Here is an 11,459-nt window from a genome sequence, read left to right on the forward strand (position 1 = left end):
ACTTTGTTATACTTATATTGCTCTTTACAGTTATGTGTGCAGGTAGGTTGCATTATCCATGAATTTCATTTTAACAGAGTAAAAGAGAGTTAAAATGTATCTTATATAAAAGGGTATTGAGTTGGATAGCATAGAGAACCACAGCCTTGGGGTACAGAAAAAGCTCATAGCATTTCAATAGTGAGAGGAGCTTTTGGGTTCAGCGTACCGCAGTGGATAGAGCACTGGACTAAGGCTTGAAGGCTTGAGTTTTAATTTCAGTTCTGCCATGAGTCAAATTACTTATGCAAATTGTAGTTTCCTCATATGTAAGTTTAAAAAGCCAGCCAAGTTACAGTGGGGACAATATAATTTTACTGAATTTTTCTGTTCTCTTTTGTCAAAATAAGTGGCTAGAAAATACAGGGAAATGAAACATGAATCAGCATATGGAGAAATTTTCAAATAATTAGAGCTGTGCCAAAATGGAACTGGTGTACATTTAAAGTATTTAAGCTGTGTTTGGTTGATTATTTACTGTGGCTGGCATGTTGGGAGGGGACTGGATTCTATAAAAGACACTCAACTTGAGGTCATCAATGGAGTAGAAATCAGGAACAAGGTGGTATATAGATGTTTCTATAGTTTCATATTGTCTCTGGTGTCCATTCCAGATTAAAAACAAAGGGATGATCTCATATTTTCCCAGGTAAAAATTATTATCTACCACTGTTTAGAGAGTTAACTATAAACTTAGAGATATTGTTTTACAGACATATTAGAAATAAATAACACAAAGTAGTATTTCACTCATATATCTCATGTAATTGTCAGGCCTAGTGTTTATCCCCAGGTATTCTCTAATTATCTCAGAAAGTGTCCTGATATTTAGATTTATTTTAAAATTGTATGCCATAGTATTCTTTAAGAAGAAAGTCTATATATGGAAATTCAGTAGATATAGGATATTTTTCTAGTCTGAATTAAAAATCGTAACTCACTGATATGACCAAGAATTCAAAAGAGATGCTATTGCTTATGGAGCTCATTCTTCAGCCTTGCTCTTCAATTTTACCACTTTTTCTCTAAGATGGTCATTCTGGTAATTGTAACACTCCTGATCAGCTCAGCTCCCAGTGCTGCCCACTCTCTATAGTTCCATGACACTGAGTCTACAGGGCCATTGACTACTCTTTATTAAGCATGTCCCAGTCTTATTTTTTATATATATGTGTGTGTGTGTCTATATATATATATATATATATATATATAGATGCTCAAGGATTTCTAGTGTGTGGGTGACAGCAAAGTTACATTAACCATATTACTTGAATCTTATTAGTTATTAGCCCCTGTTTGTGTTTAATAGGAGTTCAGTCCCTATTTCAGAGTATTGTGTTCTTTTAAGTGATTTGGAGAATCCCTAGGGCATGACACACATTCTGCCAAGTGAGTGTGAGCCACTGCTCACCCCGACCTGCTTCTCCCTCAACCTCTAATCCCTGTTGCTCAGTTTGGCTCATTGCACCTGATAGTTCCCTCACACAGGGAAAATGATTGCGGGTTGAACAGAGGAGGAATTCTTCAATCTCCCCTGGCAATTTAGTTTATTTGGGTATCCATCCCTTCTGTCAGACATTGCTATGATATCGCAGTCCAGCTATGGATGTGACTGCATTATTCATCCAGGAGACTCCTCAGCCTTCCTGTAAGTCATGGTGTAAATGTGGCTTGAGAAGTGCTACTTAACATCACTCAGCAGATAAATCCATGTCTCAGATCTTCCCTGAACCAGGACCACCCTTGCATCCTTCCCTAGTCCTACCATATGACTTACCATAGTGAAGCATGGGAAAAATGAGCTAAGGGTTAAAACAATTTAATTTTAGACCAGACTTTGTGGCGAATTGTGTAACCTTAAATAAATATTTTAATCTATGTGAACTTAGTCTCTTCATCTACAAACTATCAGAGGTGTGGGGTAGAATATCTGTAAGTATCTTTCTATATATAAGAGAGCTTCATTTTGGAATAAACCTATCGACAAGCGGAAATTTATACCTCTTTCTCATTGTCCTCACCACAAACTGGTAGTGTTTTGTATATTTTAGGATCTGTCATGGTAGGATGGCCAAAGCTCTTAACTGTGAGTCCAAAGGCTTCAGTTTGGGTCTCAGTCCTTCTCACACTGAGTTTTCTAACTTCAAATAAATCACTCACTTGCTTAATTTGTTTACATATAAGAGAATGCTCTTGAAGGTGCTTTACAACTGTATTATTTATATGTCAAGACGAGAAGATATCTCTGAGATGTTTTTTCTTTTGTTTAACATCTTACCTTGTCAAAGAATATCTCCAAAGGAGATTTGCTTACGTGTCAAATCTCCACTATTTATTGTCAGCATGAAATCTTCTTCCACTGAGTGGGAGAAGATAAATTTTGAATTCTGAGTATGAATTACGCTTGCTTAGCAAGGCCTTACTTATCTCTTTTTGGTTGTTTTCCTCATGTCTCTCTATGATGCACTAGGGGGTTTGGATTAAGCTTAGGATGCCCGGCATGATTGATTGTATTTCCAGTGGCTGGACACTTTGCTGGGAGCTGTGGTTATGTCTTGGAAAATCACACTAATCGAATTTGAAGACACTGATGTGCATTCTCAAGTAAGAGTCTGGCTCTTGGGGATTTCATCTAGGTCAGGCTTTATAAATTAAGTGATGGATTTTTTTTCCTTAAGTCAGTAAATAAAATTCATCAGTGGCCTTACATTGCCTTCACACTTCTGCAGTTCAGCCAGCCTCTGAGTCAAATAGCATTTTATCCACTTTAAAGCTAATGTTTTGTGGTAGTTGGCAATCTATTTATTAAAGACAGAAGACGGAAACACAGGATAATTTGAGAACAACTTCTGAGATCACTGAAAAGCTAGAGAAAAATGATCATTAAATGTATTTCTCAGAAATTGTTGAAGACTATATGTTTACTATCATTCCTTTCTGTACAGGAAACAATGCAGAATTTTTCGAATGTCTCAGATCAAAGGCAGTTTCAAAACAGCAAAACAATCGTACCGTTTTTATTTTACTTCATTTATTTATTCATCTACTTATTTAAAAATGTTTACTAAACACTTACTCTGAGCCAGAAAGCATGCAGGGAATGGAAGCAGGCACATCTTTAAAATCTCAGGGCCTTGTTTTTTTTTCTTTTTAAGGCAATAAAAGAGAAAACAAAGCAACAGATACTGAGAATCAATCTGTAAGAAGGATAATAATATTAGGGCAAAAAGTTGATATCTTTATGTATGTTTGCTACACAGTATTACTGGGAAGATTGTAAGAACTATGATAATTAAAATGCATGGTGCCTGGTTTATAACAGATGCTTATATATGTTAGTCTATTCACTAGTGGGAGATGACACTAAATAATGTAGAGTCCTTTCAGATTAGAGCATTTTTAATGCTATCAGATAGTGTCTGTATTATTAATTGCTGTATCCTAAAACAGGGCTTAATTTGTTTGTAATGAGTGACAGTGAATACTTAACCAAGGGAGGGTCATTGAAGGTATTTTTTAAAATCTGCTGAAGATGCTGTAGACAGGGATCTTCCATTAGAAGTGTTACTGGTTTAGGTGATATTTATGGAAAAAAAAATTGCAAAGCTAGAGAACAGGGACAGACACCACCAAAATGTGAAGCATGATTTATTGAGGAATACAAAAGCAAAAACTCAGCAGGACCCCCAAGTTCTCATTATCCTATGGAGAAATGTGTTTGGCTGGAGCACAAATAGATACCAAGTGGAAAGTGCCACAGAAGACAGACCCTGTTACATCCTGAGTTACGCTCCTATGGAGAATCTAGGGGAGGACCGAAGAGAATCTGGCCTACACTGTAATAAAAGGAGCTTTCTGCTCAGAAAAAAAAGCCAGCTTTGAGAACTCACACAACAGTTGCCTAGGTTATATTCTACAGTGCTAGAGAGATTCTAGAGTACCTAAGGGAGAGAGATAGCCACAGGGATTATCCAGCAAATAGAGGGATTGTCTCCTCAATGTCATTGTTCCTTCTTTGAAACTGTTATGGAGTTCTTGATGCTGCTGGGACTCAGAACTCAATATTAAAAAGTAGCCTTAGGTTTGTTTCTCCTAGTCACTTTGTTAACGAGTGTGTAAAAAACATTAACTACTGTGAGAAACTGCTATTTATAGGAAATTTCTTGATGTAATCTGAGTTTTAACACAAGAAATAGGAAGGAGTTCTTAGGATGTCGCTTTGTGAGGAAGGAGAAGGCAAAATGGGTGTTGAGAAGAAATCTACAGGAAAGATGACTATGTTAAAGGTTCATATTTTTTTTTTAAAAAGTTGATGTCCATGTTAAGATAGACATTCAGAAGAGACAGATGTTGGATGGATGAATAGACATTAAGGATGGATTTACCTAGGTCTGTAGTGCTTACAAATGTGAGGGATATATAGATAGAAGTAATCTGGAGGAGAAAGGATTAGGATTATATATATGCTTTCTGATTCTGCCTCTTTGGTTTAAATGAGACTATTCTGTCATTAAGTGCTACACTAATTTGGGAAAAAAAATATAAAATATGGACTGGATACTAATGGATTCCCGCTGCAGGTGGAATTTGTCTTAAATTTTGGAAGCTACACTGCCAGTGGCAAGCCAAGGAAATTAGTGATATTTCCACATTTTGACATAATAGATTCAGGATAATCTTGGACATAATTTGTTTTTCTTGGCTAGCTAAAGCTAAGCAAAACCCAAATTTCTACTGTCAGACACATTTTCTCTTAATTATAAGTGCTTTTATGGAAAGTTAATTTGTGTGGGTTTAATTTATTTACATATATTTACATTTGACTCATTAAAATGTTCTTTCCAAGAGTTGTTTGCAACTGTTTGAGCATTTTAAGTGTTGTTGAAAAATGAAAATATGTCTTTTGCCAATTGAGAATAAATTTAGAAGCCCCGAAGTTTAGGTTGTAGCTTACTACCTTTTACTATGGAAAAATATTTTATGCTGACTAGTACAGAGCCTCCAAATAAAAATAGTGTTCCAAAGTAAACAATCAATCCCTTCTGTCATAGCTGCACCCACATCAAACTTTAAGGAAATTGGTAGATTCAAGGTGTAAACACCACCATCACATAAAAACTTGCAAAAAAAAATGCAAAATGGGCATTGCATTTTATTTATATTTGTGAAGGTTCAGTCACTCAAGAAGCATTTATTAAATACCTACTTTGTACAAGACATAGTAGTTGCTCTAAAGCAACCAACATTTTATAAACCATTATCTTTGCTCTCAACTTATTATCAACTAAAATCCTATTAGACTCTGATACAAATCTATACCTCCTAAAACACTTCTGTGTTATTTTTATAATTCCTGTCTTGAGCTAATAGTAGTTATCAGTTGTTCCACCACTACTTATCACTAGGCAAACAACTAATTGATATTATATGCATCTATATGGTATTATATGTATGATTTTATTCAAAGTTACATGGCCATTATTTGTAATAGATATTGTTATACCCATTTAACAGACCTAAGAAGGAGCCTTTGAAAAATTCATTAACTTTCCCAAGGTCTGTTTCACTTGAAGGCTTAACTCATTATTATTGTCTTCTTTTTTTTTTTTTGAGATGGAGTCTCACTCCAATGCCCAGGCTGGAGTGCAGTGGCGTGATTTCCACTCACTGCAAACTCTGCCTCCCGGGTTCAAGCGATTCTCCTGTCTCAGCCTCCCTAGTAGCTAGTGTTTGAATGAATAACGTGTCTTTAGGAGCACTGGTAATTAAAGTTTCGCCCTATAGTGATATGCATTGTTTCCATTCACAAGTCTTTTGTGAAAACTCATCATCCTTCTCTCCCTCCCTCTACACACTACTAAGGAAACTATATGTTAGAGGATTATAAATAACAGTTTTTAGTATCATCTAGAAAACACATTTTCTTATAAGAAAAAAAATGATAGGAGAGTTCAAATGAAAGATACAAAAACAATTCCTCAGTTATAGAACAGAGGCTATAGGGTGCTTGAAACCAGGCATTTAGAGGAAAAAATAAAGTTTAATTTCTTTGTTTGGGATATCTTAATAGACAGTCTTATGTCACTGGGTGATTTTAGCCTATATCCAAAAAGATTTCGCTGACTGAATGAATCCTTTTTATTCTGGCCACTTGATAATGGTCAAGTAGGAAATCCAAATAATTAAAAGAGCTTTATTTTTACCTAAACCTGCATGTAAACCACCTCACTGGCTCAACGAAAAGTGAATATTATGATCTGGGAATAACAAATCAATCCTGATAAATTCATTATCTACCTTTTTGACTGAAACTGGATTGAGCTGAAAAACTCATTGTTTTCACCCACACTCTTGACTTCTGAATCAAGGATGATTTAGGCTTTAGGAGTTACATCTCCAAACACAGAATTTGAAATGGGCCGTAGGGAATGAGAAGAAGCTGTCACTTTCCACTAGCATAAAAGAAATTGTGTTAGGCAACATTGTTCTTAAGAGACTCAAAGAATTTTGGCTGCCCCAAAGGGTCTCAGTTCTTTGTAGTTTCATCTACTTATTTCTCAGTGATGATATTTATTGACACAAATTCATGATCCTAAGTCGAAAGAATATCTGCAGTCTGTGGCTATGTTGATCTTTCCTTGTTTTCACTAGACTTTTTCATTATGTTTTAAATCTTGATGTGTAATATTTTAGAAGAAAAACAGATTACGTATCACTCTAAGCCTATGACTATTCCAAATGGAACTACTCTAACATTGTTGACTTACTGGAAAGAAAGTGTTTTTAATAATAAAGCAAACAGATACCTGTCTGGTTAACATTTATCAGTGGCGCTGAGTCGTTTTATCACTTGATCCTTTTATTTTGTTTTTTAAAGAAAGGAATAGTCAATAAAAAAGTACAAATTTTAAGCTGGGTGTGGTGGCTCACGCCTCTAATCCCAGCACTTTGGAAGGCTGAGGCGGGCAGATCACCTGAGGTCAGGAGTTCGAGACCAGCCTGACCAATATGGAGAAACCCTGTCTCTACTAAAAATACAAAATTAGCCAGATGTGGTAGCGGGCATTTGTAATTCCCAGCTCCTCGGGAGGCTGAGGCAGGAGAATCGCTTGAACCTGGGAGTCGGAGGTTGCAGTGAGCCGAGACCCTGCCATTGCTCGCTAGCCTGGGCAACAAGAGCAAAACTCTGTCTCAAAAAAAGTACATATTTTAGTAAAAGTGAAAATAAAGGCATCTCTTAAGAAATTAAGCCTTCTATTAACCTTGACTTAGCCAATCATGCTATCTATAAGCAGTAAGAAAATATAAATAAAGGCCAGGCATGGTGGCTCATGCCTGTAATTCTAGCACTTTGGGAGGCCGAGGTGGGTGGAATGCCTGAGCTCAGGAGTTCGAGACCAGCCTGGGCAAAATGGTGAAACCACATCTCTACTAAAATACAAAAAAAAAAAAAAGGTCAGTTGTGGTGGTGTGCGCCTGTAGTCCCAGCTACTCGGGAGGCTGAGGCAGGAGAATTGCTTAAACCCAGGAGGTGGAGGTTGCAGTGAGCCAAGATCACAAGATCGTGCCACTGAACTCCAGCCTGGTGAAGGAGTGAGACTGCATCTCCAAAAAAAAAAAAAAAAAAAAAAAAAAAAAAAGAAAGAAAATACAAATAAAACAACGTCATTTTGTCATAATTACGGAAGAACAAATTTCTTGCTGCAACAAATACTGATGTGGAAATGTTCCTTTCTATAACAGTCAGAATAGGCATATTAATGTTGTGGTAAGAAACAGCCTCCAATTTTAGTGGCTTAAATAACATGAGCTTCTTGTTCACCTTGGCTTCCTACTATGGGTAAGTGGGGAACTCTAATTGTAACAACTCAGTGATCTAGACTGGTGGAGTAGTGACATGCTTGAAAATTGCTGGTCTCCAGGCCAGAAGGAAAAAAGATAGTCTTGCACTGGTAATTAAATTTTTGCCCTGTAGTGATGCTCATTGTTTCCATTCACAAGTTGTGTGTGAAAACTCATCATCCTTCTCTCCCTACCCCTATGAACTACTAAGGAAACTAGAGGGGAAATCACACAAATGGTCTTGAAGAGACAGAAGTTTGTGGATGTACAAAATGTAGACATTGAACTGAAGACTAATACAAACCTAATGTACAGTTTACCTAATATACAATTGAGGAATAATAAGTACTTTAATTGAGAAAGGGAGAGATTGGGAGGCACACAGAGATTTTACTTTTCTACTGAATATAAAGCCCAACTGATTAACAATTTTAAGATCTCTTATCCTGGGGACGAAGGATGCTGCTTACTTTGTTTTTTAATCAATCCCAAGTTCAATATTCTTTATGACTCTCAGCTGCATGCTCTGGGGTTTTCCTTTTTCTTTGTTATTCTCCTTGGCCATATTCACAAGAACGATGGAGAATAAACTTTCGTTGGTGACTGAGCAGTGTTCTCAGCCTGATTCCTGCCAGTAGAAGTGTACAAGCCCGTAAAGAATGGCATTCTTTTGTTTGCAACAATATGGATAGAACTGGAGGTCATTATACTAAGTGAAATAAGACAGGCACAGAAAGTCATTTCAGATTTTAAGCAGTTACAGCCTCTTGTAATCCAAAATGATGATCCTTTTTACAAGAATAACATATTCAGAAATGTATTTAGCTTTTTCTTTACTTGATTCCAGTCAGGAACAGGTACCAATAGCTAAACCCATGGTCCTCTTTGTGATATCTCTTTACTTATCTTCTCAACTTTATTGCAGGTATCTTGATCCCATGAGACTTTGGTGGGAGGACCACATTTTCAGGCCCCATTTTGTAGAACTTCTAGGCTTTCCCCAGTACCACCTTACTTTATTCAACCTGTTAATTCATTCAGATATTTAAAACACTTTTATTTTTATTTTATTTTATTTTATTTTATTTTGAGACAGAGTCCCACTCTGTCACCTAGGCTGGAGTGCAGTGGCACAATCTCAGCTCACTGCAACCTCCACCTCCCATGTTCGAGCGATTCTCCTGCCTCAGCCTCCCAAGTAGCTGGAATTACAGGTGCCTGCCACCATGCCCAGCTAATATTTGTATTTTTAGTAGAGATGGGGTTTCATCATGTTGGCCAGGCTGGTCTTGAACTCTTTACCTCAGGTGATCCGTCTGCCTTGGCCTCCCAAAATGCATTTTTTGTTGTTGTTGTTTTTTTTAATGGGTGTGATGATGGGGCTCTTGGTTTAATCCTTGATGCAGTGAGATTTGACTGGCTTTTGTCATTCAACACATTTTATAAAATTTTATTTGCTTTATAAAAAATTTTTTTACTGTTGTTCTTTTTAACTTTTCTTTTACAGATGTTCTTTTCAGAGCTACAAATTCTCAAATTTTGGAACTTCCTTATTCCTTTCCTTCCTGTTTGCAAATTGGTAAATTTTTAAAAATCGTTCTTATAATACTCAGCCCAGTGCTGCCAATGGCAGCCACCACATACTACTATTCCATTTTCCTATGAAGCTAAAAGTTTACTGTGTTTCTTATCTGCTTTTCACGTCACCACAGGTGACATTTTTACCAAATACTCTACTTTTGTATAGTATAAACTACCATGTACTGTTCTTCGATACAACCTTTTCCTTTTCACATACCAACCAGTCAAAACCAATGCCATACATTTTAGGTTTTGTTAGAGCAGTGCTGTATTCCTAGGGAACATTGTTTTCTCATTAAGGAAGACAAGGTTATCCTGCTGTAAGAATTAAATCCCAAATTTTAGTGCTTTAAACAACAGAGTTCTCTCACTCATATAACGAACTCATCATGAGTCATATGGGGATCTTGGGGTCTTTTCTCGTTAGGTGAAGGAGTCACCATTTCAAACATTGTTGGTCTCTGTGTTAACTAAGGGGAATACAAAAGGAATTCTGGAGGGCTACTAGCATTTAAATGCTCGGTCCAGGGGGAGCTTTCACTCATTGGCCAGAATAAGAAAAGCATCTGGTCAGAAAGGAAAATTTTACCATCTACTCTGATAAATGGAGAACAGAAATATTTGGGGAGCTTCTGGATGACATCTACGCTCTCTGTTCTCGAATATCCAATCTCTTAGCAAGTCTTTTTGGATTTTGATTTTTAAAATATCAAGAATTTTACTTTTTAAATCACTGCTATCACTATCATTCTGTTTCCATTTTATTTTAATAGCCTTCTGACCTTCCCTTCTAAGCATTATTATATAATTTCCCTGGCTAAGGAAAATCTCTTCAACTTGATTGGATAAACATCGAGTGCTTGTTAGATGCAAGGCGTTACTCTATCCACTAGAAGAAAGCTTGATGTTACAGAAATGAAAGAAGAAGGCAAGGAACAAAACTGAAGAAAATAAAGGCCCCAAGCTCTACAATTTTACCATAAGTAGAAAGTGTAAGGTTTGGGAGAAGAAACTTTGGGAGAAGAAACTTATAAAATCTAAAGAAACATTTGGAGTCATTTATTAGGCATGTAATTCATGGTTGTGAAGGAATTCAGAGTTTAAATAAACTTTTTTGTTGTTATTTTGCTGCCCTTTTTAATTAAATAGGTGGAGAACACAAGGTTTAAAAGATTAGGCTGTCATAAGTTAGATGAGTTCTGTGTGATATGTGCTGGCTTAGAGGTAGCAAACCAGTGGGGAAGGGAGAACATAAGGTCAGGGAAAGACCTGCATTGGAGGAAATAACAGCTTATAATTTCGGTATAAGACACACTGCAGAGGGGTGGGCACTGAAGACAGGCTTGTGTGAGATTAGAGGCAACATGCAAGGAAGTTAAATGTGGTAGAAAAGGTATGCCATCAGAAGATGCATTTATCTGTTGTATCCTTACAGACAGGTGAGTGTTATTATTACATCATAGTTAATTAATCCACAAGAGCATGGTCTTAGAGAACTAAGGGCATGGGTTCTATTTGTGTTCTGCTTGTGACCTAGAGCCAGAACAGGGTAGGAACTAAGCAGAGATATAGAATTTGAGCTAGGTTCAGTAGGATTCCACTGTCAGCAAGGCCTTTAAGCCAAGTAATCTTAGCCACAATAGGAACCAAGCTTAGCATGAAAAGACCTGCAGTCCCCTCTGCCTGGTGTTTTTAAGGATACGTAAGTGGTAGCTGCCTACATCATAACTGGGTTAAAGGACACTTAGAGCTGAGTCTGTAAGTTTAAGCAAGAAATTGAAGAATTCAAGAAGGCAGTGACTGACATTGCTTTTGTCTGCGATTATATAAAGAGTTGGTGAAAACAAAGGAGACCTCTTGATTTTGTGACTATAATTTAGCTTGGGCAAATTCTACTCCACCATGCTCTTCAAAGATGTTTAAAAAACAGACAACAAATGCAAAGAAAGCAAAATAGAAATTTTTAATTTGCTTAACTCTTTCATAATGTTTTCAAG

This window comes from Rhinopithecus roxellana, chromosome 16, assembly GCF_007565055.1.
Source record: "Rhinopithecus roxellana isolate Shanxi Qingling chromosome 16, ASM756505v1, whole genome shotgun sequence".
Taxonomy (NCBI): Eukaryota; Metazoa; Chordata; class Mammalia; order Primates; family Cercopithecidae; genus Rhinopithecus; species Rhinopithecus roxellana.